This window comes from Equus przewalskii, chromosome 7 (genome assembly GCF_037783145.1).
Source record: "Equus przewalskii isolate Varuska chromosome 7, EquPr2, whole genome shotgun sequence".
NCBI classification, from domain to species: domain Eukaryota; kingdom Metazoa; phylum Chordata; class Mammalia; order Perissodactyla; family Equidae; genus Equus; species Equus przewalskii.
In genome coordinates, this window is record NC_091837.1 from 31,323,627 (window position 1) to 31,336,121 (window position 12,495).

Genomic DNA, 12,495 nt, shown 5'->3' on the forward strand with positions numbered 1-12,495 from the left:
AAAGGTATAAACAGTTTAGAATAGTGCCTGACCTATGTTAAGTACTTTATCATTATTAGCTGTGATTATTAATATTACTGCTATTGCGTCACCCTGGTGTCTGTCATTTAATTTACACCTGCTTGAGTGCTAGTAAAAGCACACTGAGTTCTCACTTCTCTTTCAGTCATACGTGTTTCTCTTTTTACCTACATCAGAACTTGGCAGCCTGAGGGAATTACCCAGAGTAGGTTTATGGACTCATTTGCGAGGATCAGTAAACAACTGTTAATATTGTATGCAAATTTATTTTCTTTGTACAAAGGTTTTTCCTTCTAGGGGGAGGATCCTAATCTTGAGAGTCACTGGTAAGTCCATGACCCAAAAAAGATTGATAAAGAGAATCTGTTTTAATTCTCCTTCATTCTATAAATGGATCTGTGTGTAGGGACTGATCATTATTTGCCATTTTCTGGCAAACAAGATATATATTAGGTGCTCAGTGGTTGATTTTTGAATGATAAATAAATATTGCTGAGACCAGCAGGACAAAGCTCTTGGTGTCTCTCCGGGAAAATCTAGAAATGATTGTTTAAATTGTGAGACTTGAAACTACAGGGAGCATGAGACCGTATCACTTGTACTCTTCACTTGCAGTTGAGATGAGGGGAGCTGGCACAGGTCTCACGTCTTGAATGAAGTCCAACCCAGAACTGGATCCCAGTTGCTGCTCTTCTCGGTGCTTACATGCCATTCATATGCATGACATACTCCTGTCAGAAATGGTTTTCTTCATAAGCAGTGGTTCTTTATGGGAGTAGAAGAGCAGCCCCTCCAGTTGAGCCTCTTAGCATTTCTAATAACTTATGACTTAATTTTCCTCAACTGTGTAATGGGGATGCTGCTAGTATCTCCCTCGGAGGGCTGTTGTGGGGACGAAGTGAGATAGTGTGTATAGAGTACTTAAAAACAGTGCCTGGCACATAGTAAGTACTATATGTGTTAGCTGTTAGTAATTATATTACTATTATTCGTACCCTAAGGAATGTGAGAAGAGATAGATGTCTACGGATGATCACGGAAACATTACTTATAATAGTGCAAAATTTTCGATATGTAAAAATGTATAATAGCAAAATGATTGTAGCATATCAATGTAATGGAATAGTATGCAAACATTAAAATTATGCAAACAGAAAGTTTGATAATAAAAAATTTTGATGCTGTCAAGTGTTATAAAAAAAGCATGATAAATAGTAGTCAATATGGAGTAAGGTCAAATATGTAAAAATAAATGAATTTTTAAAAAAATGAATCTTGCTCAAAACTGTAAGGAAATTTCTCAAAAGATTAATAGCAGTTAACCTACATATTGGGAGAATTGGTATTTGCTTTTATATTTTTTTTGTACTTTTCTGTTCTTTGCACTCTCTTCAAAGAATATATATTACTTTTAGGATCAGGAAAACAGTCTCTGCAGTGATGGAATATATTCTCTTTAAAAGTTCTTATCTACAAAAAGCAACTAGAACTTTAAGGGAATTTGTGAAAGTCACAGGATACAAGATCAATATACAAAAATTGATTTCATTACTATGTAGTAGCAGGGAACAATTTGGAAATGAAATCAGAAATACAGTCCCATTTAGAATGATACAAAAATATGAAATGCTTGGATAAGTTTGATGAAATGAGCAAGATCTGTACAGTGAAAAGTATAAAATATTGCTGAAAGAATTTCAAGAACACGTAAAAAATACATAATGAACAGAGAAATGTATCATGATCAGGAGTGGGAAAACTCAATATTGGTTAATTGACAGTCCTCCCCAAATTAATCTTTAGGTTCAGAGGTATTCATGTGGAAATTGACAAACTAATCAAAGATGTAGATGGAAATGCAAAAGTCATAAAATATCCAAAGCAATTTTTTTAGAAGAACAATGTTAGAGGGCTTATACTACCTAATTTCAAAGTTTACTATAGAACTACATTAATAAAATGTTGGCATGAGGATAAATATAGAGCAGTAAAAGAGGACAGAGTCCAGAAATTGACCTACACATGTTGTCAATTAGATTTTTGATAGAAGTGCCAAAATAATTCAATGTGGAAAAGAGTCTTTTAAACAAATGATGGTGTAACAACTGGATATTTGTATGGAAAAAAACAACCCTCCCCTTACCTCATTACATACAAAAAATAACTCAAAATGCATCGCAAACCTAAATGGAAAAGCTGAAACTTTTAAATATCTAGAAGAAAACAGAAAAAATGTTCATGGCCCTGAGCTAGGCAGAGATTTCTTATAGCACAAAAAGCATGAGTCATAAAAGAAAAATGATAAATTTGACTTAATAAAAATTAAAAACTCCAGCTCTTTTGAAAACACTATTAATAACATAAAAAGGCAAGCCATGGACTAGTATACATTCACAGCGTGTGCATCTGACAAAGACTTGTATCCAGAATACGAAGAACCCTTGTAAATTGTAAGTAAGACCAACCAATAAAAAGAAAAATGTGCAAAGTATTTTACCAGATGCTTCACAAAAGAATACATATGAATGGCCAGGAAACCTATGTCAAGATGCTCAACATCTTTAGTCGTTAGGGAAATGCAAGTCAAAACCATGAGGAGATAGCACTTCACATCCAGTAGCATGACTAAGACAAAAAAGATAGTAACAAATGTTAATGAGGATTGGAGAGATTAGAACCCTCTTACATCACTGGTGGGTATAAAATATTACAGCCACTTTGGAAAACAGTTTACCATGTCTTCACAATGCTAAACAGGGCTGGCCCCGTGGCCAAGCGGTTAAGTTCATGCGCTCCGCTTCAGCGGCCCAGGGTTTCGCTGTTTTGGATCCTGGGCACAGACGTGGCACTGCTCATCAAGCCATGCTGAGGTGGCGTCCCACATGCCACAACTCGAAGGACCCACAACTAAAATATACGACTGTGTACCAGGGGGCTTTGGGGAGAAAGAGGAAAAATAAAATCTTTAAAAAAAAATGCTAAACATACGGTTACCATGTGAGCCATCAGTTCCATTCCTAGGTATATACCCAAGAGAATTGAAAACATGTCCATACAAAAACATGCCCACGAATGTTCAGCATTATTCATAGTAGCCTGAGACTGGAACAAACACAAATATAATGAACACAACAGATACCATGTATAATAATTCACAAAATGTGAATGGATAGACAAATTGTAGTATTTCCATATAATGGAGCAATAAAAGGTAATAAACTAATGATATACCCAACAGCTTGGTTAAATCTCAAAAACATTCTAAGTAAAAGAAGTCAGACACAAAAGAGTACACACTGTGTGACTCCCATTTATAAAACTTTAGAAAACGTAATCTATAATGACCACTGATGAATCTGTGGTTGCCTGTGGCTAAGGGTTGGAGAGCAACTGACTGAAAATAGGGCCATAGGGAACTATTGGAATGATCTGTATTGTGTTTGTGGTGATGGTTCCATGACTATTCTTTTGTTAAAGTCATCAAACTATACAGTTGAAATGGATCCAGTTTGTTGTATGTAAATTTTGCTTCAATAAAGTTGATTTTTTTAAAATAAATTTATTTTTTTGTTGAGGAAGATTTGCCCTGAGCTAATATCTGTTCACAATCTTCCTCTTTTTTTTGCTTGAGGAAGATTAGCCCTGAGCTAACATCTGTGCCAATCTTCCCCCTACTTTTTTGTATATGGGATGCTGCCACAGCATGGCTGATAAGTGAAGTGGGTCTGAGCCTGGGATTCGAACTCATGAACCTGGGATGCCAAACCACTTGGCCATGGGGCCAGCCCTCTAAAGTTGATTTTTTAAAAATATTTGGAAAACCAGCTATTTCTGGGAAATGAGAAAATTTCCAGCTCCAAGTGAATGCTAATAACAATAGTAGTAGTAATTGGTGCTTTTTGTAACTTATCTTCATTTATAGACGTGTTAATAGGAAGTAGCCAATCTGCTAAGCCCTTTAATGCATTATTTCTATCTGTAACTCTATGTAGAATATAATATTACCCCCCCCCCCAATAGTTAACAGAACTAGAGTTTGGAAATTTTAAGTAATTTTCCCAAATTCACATGGCTAGTAAATTTTGAAGCTTTATTTGAAAGATAACTAGCGAGTGTGGCAGATCTCAAATGGGATAATGTCTGGCATATAGTAGAGGGTCTTATAAAATTAGCTATTCTAACATTAAAAAATAAATACAAACCACAATTGTTATTCTCTTCAGAGACAAATTCACTCAGACCTCCCTCAAACAATGTCCTCTCCCTCTTTATATTGTCATTGTTGTCATGTCATATCTTAAAATGAAGCAGCTACTAAGTGGAAATTAGGATCTGCGGGGAAGAAAGGAAACTAGTTACGTTAAAACGAGTTAGGTGGCATGTGAGCTACATGCACCGTCTCATTTAGTTTTCACACTAATTCTGTTAATGAGTATTACTTCTTCCATTTTCTGAGTTCAAAGTGACTTGTCCCAGGTTGCACAGTAAGAAGTGGAGGAGCCAGGCTTCACACCCAGGTCACTTTGGCTCCCGCATCTGCAGATGTTCTGCTACTCCTTGCTGCCTGTCCATCTGTCTAAGCATCTTGGCGCTATCCTAAGGGTAGTGGGAAACCACTGAAGACTTTTAAGAAAGGCCCCAGCATCTCCATGACCAACGCTATAGGCACATGGGGAATCAGAAAGTGTTGTCTTAGCATTCATCCATGAATTAAGCACAGATTGATTAAATCTGTGGAGTTGGTTTTCCTGTTACATGGCAAGAAGTGAAAAAAAATTGACTTAGTTACAAGCTGACCATGTGCCCAGTGTCTCATCAGCTGTAGAGGAATTGGTGGAAGAGGATCAAAGTGGGGGTGGTTGTAAACAGCTGTTGGTTGAGGTTGGCAAGATGAATGAGATGAATTTAGGAGATAGATGGTAAGGGAGTAGCAGTTCCACAGATTTGGGCTTCAAAGGGCTGGAAAAGCCAACTGCTTTTTGGCTCAATGCATTCGGAACTAAGTTTTAGATATTTTAGTCAACAAAGTTCTCTTATTGCAGAGCCCTATGGAAAAAGATTAGAGTTAGGGTGTGTTACCTTACAAATGAATTCTGCCCTCACTGCCTATTAGGGATTGAATTGTGTCTTCCCAAAATTCATGTGTTGAAGTTGGATCATCCGGTACCAGAATGTGACCTTATTTGGGAGGAAAGGGGCTCCATACAGGATCACCTGTATGGAGCTGATGAAGTTAGAGTGAAGTCATTAGAGTGAGCTCTAATGCAATACCACTGGTGTCCTTATATCAAAAAGGAGGGACACATACATATAGAGGGAAGATGATGTGAAGAGACACAGAAGACAGGTCTGTGAGTCCAGAAGGGAGGCCTATTACATCCTGCCCTCACAGCCCTCAGAAGGAGCCAGTCCTACCAACACCTTGATTTTGGACTTCTGCCGCCAGAACTGTTGAGAGAGTAAATTTCTGTTGTTTAAGCCCACACTCCATGGTACTTTGTTACCTCAACCTTAGGAAACTGAGACACTGCTTGATTTTAAATGGCAGCCACCTCACTGGCACTGCTGATGCCCTTTACACCATCCTTTTTATTTTTTCCATAGTATTGTCACCTTTTAATCAACATCTATCTGTCTGTCTACCTACCTACCTGTGTATCTATCTACCCACCTACGTGTGTATGTACATACGTATGTACGTACATATGTATCTATCATCTATCTGATGTTTGTTAACTGTCTTTCCCTGCTGAATTGAATGCTTCACAGTGGATCTTAATTTTAATTATTGAGGTATCCTCTGCACCTAATACAGTGGCTGGCTCATAGTAGGCATTTGACAAATATTTGTGTGAATCGATGAAGAAATCAGTATTCATCCACTGAATCTAGATAGGAAGATGCCATAAACTTATGGCCAACCAATACCTATATATATATAGCGTTCTTTTAGCAAAGAAGGAGAGAGAATAGTTACTGGATAATGAAGTGGCAGTCCTTGCCACCTGGAGATACCCCCTAACAGGTATCACAATTTATAAAGGGTTTTACGTGGAACTTGGGAATCAAAGCCTAAAATGTGTATGCAAGACCAAAGGAATAAAAATAATCAGGACTATTTTGAAGAACAACAAAAAGACCTTTGATCTACTGCTCATCAGGTCTTACTGTAGTGATATAATAACAAGATGATGTGCTGGGCTCTTGTAGACCGGGAAGTGGAAAACAATGGACCAGAGGCCAAATCTGGCCTGCTGCCTGCTTTCGTGATTAAAGTTTTACTGGAACACAACCATGTTCCTTCATTTATGTATAACGTATGGCTGCTTTTGTGCTACAATGGCTGAGTCCAGCAGCTGTGACAGACTGTGGCCCACAGAACCTAAAATATTTACTTACTGATTGTTAGGGGCTGAATTGTGTCCCCCAAAATTTCTGTGTTGAAGTCCCAATCCCCAGTAACTTAGAATGTGACTGTTTAAGGTCTTTAAACATTTTAAGTTAAAGTGAAGATATTAGCATGGGCCCTAATCCAGTATGACCAATGTCCTTGTTATAAGAAGAGGAGATTAGGACCCAGACACATGGAGGGAAGACGATGCGAGGACACTGGGAGAAGACGACGTCTACAAGCCAAGGAGAGAGGCCTCAGAGGAAACCAATTCTGTTGATGTCGGACTTCCAGCCTCCAGGACTGTGAGAAAATTATGTTGCTCAAGTCACTCAGTCTGTGGTACTTTATTATGGCAGCCCTTGCAAACTAGTACAATGGCCTTTTACGAAAAAAAGTTTGCACACCCCCATTGTAGGCAAATATCAATGGAACAAAATAAAGAGACCAGAAACAGTCTCACATGTGTATGTGGTAGATAAAATACTTTTGTGGTAGACAAAATATATGTGGTAGACAAAAGACTCCTGAAAGATGTCCACATCCTAATCCTGGAACCTATGAATATATTATCTCACACGGCAGAGGGGAATTTAGTTTGCTAATCAGCTGACCTTAAAGTAGAAAGATTTTCCTGGATTATCCAAGTATTCCCAATATGATCACACTAGTCTTTAAAAGTGGAAGAGGAGAGGCTGGCCCAGTGGCGCAGCAGTTAAGTGCACACATTCTGCTTTGGTGGCCCGGGGTTCGCCGGTTCGGATCCCGGGTGCAGACATGGCACCGCTTGGCAAGCCATGCTGTGCTAGGCGTCCCACATATAAAGTAGAGGAAGATGGGCACGAATGTTACCTCAGGGCCAGTCTTCCTCAGCAAAAAGAGGAGGATTGGCAGCAGTTAGCTCAGGGCTGATCTTCCTAAAAAAAGTGGAAGAGGAGGCCAGAGGGATGCAATGTGAGTAGGACTCAACCATCTGTTGCTGATTTTGAACTTGGAGGAAAGGGGCCATGAGCCAATGAACGCAGGTGACCTCTAGAATCTGGAAAAGTTAAGGAAAATGTTTCTTCCCACAAGCCTCCAGAAAGGAATGCAGCCCTGCCAACATCTGGATTTAGCTCAGCCAAGACCTGTGTCGAACTTCTGACCTACAGAACTGTAAGATAAATTTGTGTTGTTTTAAGCCACTCAGTTTGTGGTAATTTGTTATAGCAGCATAGAAAACTAACAATATGAGAAGTTAGTATATAACAGAGATTGTCTAACAAATCAGTGGGCAAAGGATGCTAACTCTGCCTTTCAGTCTAAAACTTTTAGAGCCTTCCTTTCCGCATTTAGTAGTTTATCTAAGATTTATTTTAAATATATTGTGAGACAACAATCTTTTTTCTATTATTGTATAGCTATCTCATTGTTCCTGCACAGTTTATTAGAAAGTTTGTCTTTTCTACAATATTTTCCCCCGATATTTTATTATGAAAATTTTCAAACATAGAGAAAAGCTGAAAGACTTTTGCTATGAACACTGATGTCCCCAAATTTAAGATGTTATTTACTGTGTTGAATTTGCACTGATGGTGCCAAAGCAATAGTAGGTAAATATCGGCATTCAGCGTGCATCACAGAAATGGCTCTGAAGTGAAATTATTAGTAGCCATTGTAGTCTTCATTATGATATTCACAGTTTTAAAAAAATGGGACCAGTTTCACTTCAGGATGTCCTTGATGGAGCAGTAAAAAATAATTTGATTAAATCTCAACTCTTGAGTACATATCTTTTTAAGATCTGTGCAACAAATAATCTGTGCTACATACTGAAGTTCCGGAATTGTCTTCAGTAAAAGCACTTGTGTGATTGGTTGAACTTTGGATGAAAGAAGGCCTGAGAAACAAGGCAGACTTGGGGTTGTGGCAGACGTTTTCTCAAAAATAAACCAAGTGAGGGGCCGGCTCCATGGCCGAGTGGTTAAGTTCACGTGCTCCACTGTGGCAGCCCAGGGTTCGGATCCTGGGCACGGACATGGCACCACTCGTCAGGCCACGATGAGGTGGCGTCCCACATTCCACAACTAGAAGGACCTGCAACTGAGATATACAGCTGTGTACAGTGGGGGTTTGGGGAGATAAAGCAGGGGGGAAAAAAACAAAGATTGGCAACAGTTGTTAGCCCAGGTGCCCATCTTTAAAAAAGTAAAAAAATAAAAAAATTTTAAAAAAAAGGAAGACTGGCAACAGTTGTTAGCTCGGGTGCCAATCTTTAAAAAATAAATAAATAAATAAACCAAGTGGGCTTGTCACTTCAAGGGAAGCAAATAACAGTATATTTTTGCCAATATGAAATTAGAGTTTTCAAATGAAAAATAGAGTGTTAGGAAACTTGTATCTGCCACTGTGAACTTCACAGCTTCCCAGTACTTAAGATCAATGATGATATTAATTGTAGGGGCACAAGCCTGCATGCCCTTTAAGAGCTGTGCATCCTTGAAGCCCCTTGTCTGCGCTGCATGCCAGCAGTCGTGATGATAACAGGCCTGGGTTTGGCCAATTCAGCTGTTTTCTTGTAGGAGAGTTAGCACAAAGACCATCATGGTCTGAGGGAACACGGAGGCCCCCCCCAGGGCGTGGGGCTCTGGTCCTTGGAATGCAGTTTGTACAGGGACAGTGCCCCTGGGCAAGCATGCAGCCTTTGTTCCTCTGCCTGCTTAAGCCAGCTTCTCTCAGGGGGCGGTATTGGGTGCACACTGTGTCCAGCAACTGCCTCTGGACCTTCCCTGTAAGTGACTCCCAATAAACCTGTATGTCTCATTCGCTGTCTCTGGGTCTTTTCTTCAGTCTCTCCATGACCAGTCCTGCACTACTCACCCAACCGGACGTGCGGCCCAACACCTGGCAAGCCACCAGATCAAAGAAACCCCCGTGAGCACCGAGACTGAGGGATAGGAAGGGGTAATCCTGGGTTGGATGGTGTCCTTGATATGGGGGCAGTTGTCACCATCCTTGATGGTTGGGGCAGGGCTCACCATGCAAGTATAGGGATGCACTGAAAATGCCAAAGGGCCTGGGGGAAGTCCTGGGCATGAGAGAAGCCAGGCCATTGCTATAGCCATGAGATGGCCCTTCCTCACTGTGGGATGGCTTGCAATGAATGCAGGGGAAGTCCTGGGCGTGATAAATGACTAGAGAAAGAAATCAAAAGCCTGGGCAGTAAAAACGGCTGTGAGGTTGCCCCTCCCCACCGTGGGACAGCTTACAACAGAAGTGGAGATGGAAACAAAAGCAAAAAGTAAAGTACAGAAGAGTTGCTGGCTCTGACCTCGCTCCGGCTCCAGGGTGCGTGCAGGAGTGAAGGCAGGCCTGGAACACGCAGGAACTGCCTTTGGGCGCAGGGAGAGCGTGGCGATCGTGTGGTCCAGCAGCCACGGCACCCAGCATGGAGGCAGAGCGAAGCAGGACACCAAGTCAGAAAACGCTCCTTAGGAAAAAATTAATAAGTAACTAAACGCTCTGGTGGCTTTAACAGCGCCTCCAGTGAGCCTGGGAACACCCTTGACTAGGGGGAGTGCCAAGGGACCTCGACCCATCCCTGCAGCACTGTGCAGGTGGCTTGGGTCCTGGGGGACTGGAGGCCACATGTGGAAATGACAATAGTCTTAGCAATCGTGGACACTGGAGCAGAAGGAATTTTGTTGTCAGGGATGGAAGTGAGCAAAATGGCTCCCTCACATCTCACCCTACCCTGTGGCAACGCGTCTGCAGCACCACCGGGTGGACAAAAGCCCTGATGTCACCTTACCCTCCAAGTCTTTCCAGACCTCCAGGGAGCCTCCCGCTCCCTTGTTGCTCACATTCGCCAGCGAGGACGGTGGTGAACCGACGACAAAGCACAAGGGCTGGGTTTGTCTGTCAGATACCTGGGTGCTGTCTGGTCGGGGAGACACCGTGGTTCCTGCTGCTGTTACAGGCAGGATAAAGGGTGCCATCTGGGACTGGGGGACCACCGAGCAGGAGCCCTGACCCAGGCCAAAATAGCAGTGAAACAAATCCAGTCCTTGGGTGTGTTAACTCAAGGACAGCTGTGTGAACTGGACGTTCCAGTCACCCAGAGGGGTTTGGATGGGGTCTTTGGCAGAGGCAAGGCAACAAACGAGGGCCCCTCGGCTTCTGGCCCCAGCTGTGGAAAGGGGCTGAAAACCGGTATAGCACCTGGAACAGCTGTGTGCTGCTGACCAGGCCCTGCAGCAGGTGGAGCCCACAACCCGTCCCCTGCCTGTCACCGTCCGCACTCATCTGCCCTCTCGGGGTGGCTGTGGGAGGCTTTCCAGAAAGCCCCACTTGGAGCAGCCAAAACACAGACACTGGTGAAGTGACATGCACACTTACACAACAAGGGACCCTGGCCAGTAGTCCCCTCAGTGCAGAACTGCATGCCATCCTGGGGTCAGTGACAAACACCACAGAAGAAACAACCCCGTTAGACCAGGTGCCCATGCCTGAAACCCTGCCAAATGTAGGAGAAGGAGTAGGGCCAATCAGAGGCCTGGTCAGGTGGCTGCACGAGGGGCAACCGCCCCAGTGGACGGCACTGGCCATCCAGCCTTCGACCGACGGCATGCGGTTAGACTCTGGCTCTGGGAACGGTGGTCAGTGGGCTGAGCTGCAGACTGCCTGGACAGTGCTGACTCGTGAGCCTGATCCAATATGTCTGTGCGTGGATGGGTGGGCAGTCTGTAAGGGCTCACCCTTCGGAGGGCCCAGTGGGCATGACATGTTAATGGTTGCCCGCTGTAGGGGGCAGAGCTCTGGGGTGACATCTGGCAGTGGGTCTGGGGAATGACCTTAACAGTGCACCACATGTCTGCACATCAGGTGACAACGCTGTCAGGAAACCAGCAGGCGGATGAGTTAGCTCAGATCCCTCTCCTGGAAGAAGTGCCAATCGAGAGAGCGGCAGAGTGGCTACATGAGAAGACTGGACATAAAGGACGAAGGATCCTATGGGCTGTTGCCAAGGCCTGGGCCTCCCCCTGCGCTATGCGGACGTGGTGCAGGTCTGTCAGGAGTGCCCTTCTTGTTCCTTGCAGAGACCCAGGTCATTCCCCGGGACACAGGCCAAATCACCAGAGGCAACCGGCCCGCTCAGCGCTGGCAGGTGGACCGTATTGGGCCCTTCCTCTTTCTGGTGGCTGCCGGTATGCGCTTCCATGTGTGGACACGTACACAGGACTGCTGCAGGCATACCCCAGCAAGAGGCCCACACAGAAGGCCACCATGAGAGGCCTGGGACACCTCTGCAGTGTGTATGGCGTTCCCGCAGACATCAACAGTGACCCAGGTACACGTTTTACTGGCCACCAGGTACAGACGTGGGCTGATCAAATGGACGTACCTTGGCATTTTCACCTCTCATACAGCCCCACAGCTGCGGGGCTGGTGGAACGAATGAGCGGCTTGCTTAAACAACTGAGGACAGAAGACAGGACCCTGGCCCATTGGATGAGACGCCTGACAACGGCAATACGTCAGCTGAATGAACGTGAGAGCCGCGCCCGACCCAGTGCCTCTCAGAAGTTGACATGAGGACCTGACCCGACAGCACGTCTACAGACAAGAGCTCATCGAGGAGAGAAACTACAACCACAGATGGGCACTTGGAAACTTACTATGGCCTCTGCCACAAGAACTCCCTCCCAGGACCCACATGGTCATTTGGCCCTGGGATTGATAGGTGGGGCCAGCTGATCTGGTCTCTTAGCCCCTTGGGGGACAGGCTTAGAACAGGATATCACAGTGACACCCTTCATTGTGGGGAGGCCACCCAAAACCTCCAAACTTACTAACCCAGGGCCTCTAATTCCGCAAGGTACATTCATCCTCTCCCTCTGGTGTGTTGTTCCCTCCCTTATCTTATACCATGGGTCCCTGCGGTGCCCACACCACTGGACAAACAGTGTGGCATTGCCAGCCTGGTCTGAAACCACAGGCCAGTACCATACTGACTCAAGACACTGCACCTGCGTGTTTCTTGCTAGATGGTCATGACCTCCCTGTTCTAGTCCCCTCTGAACATCTTACTTTTCATCCTTAGG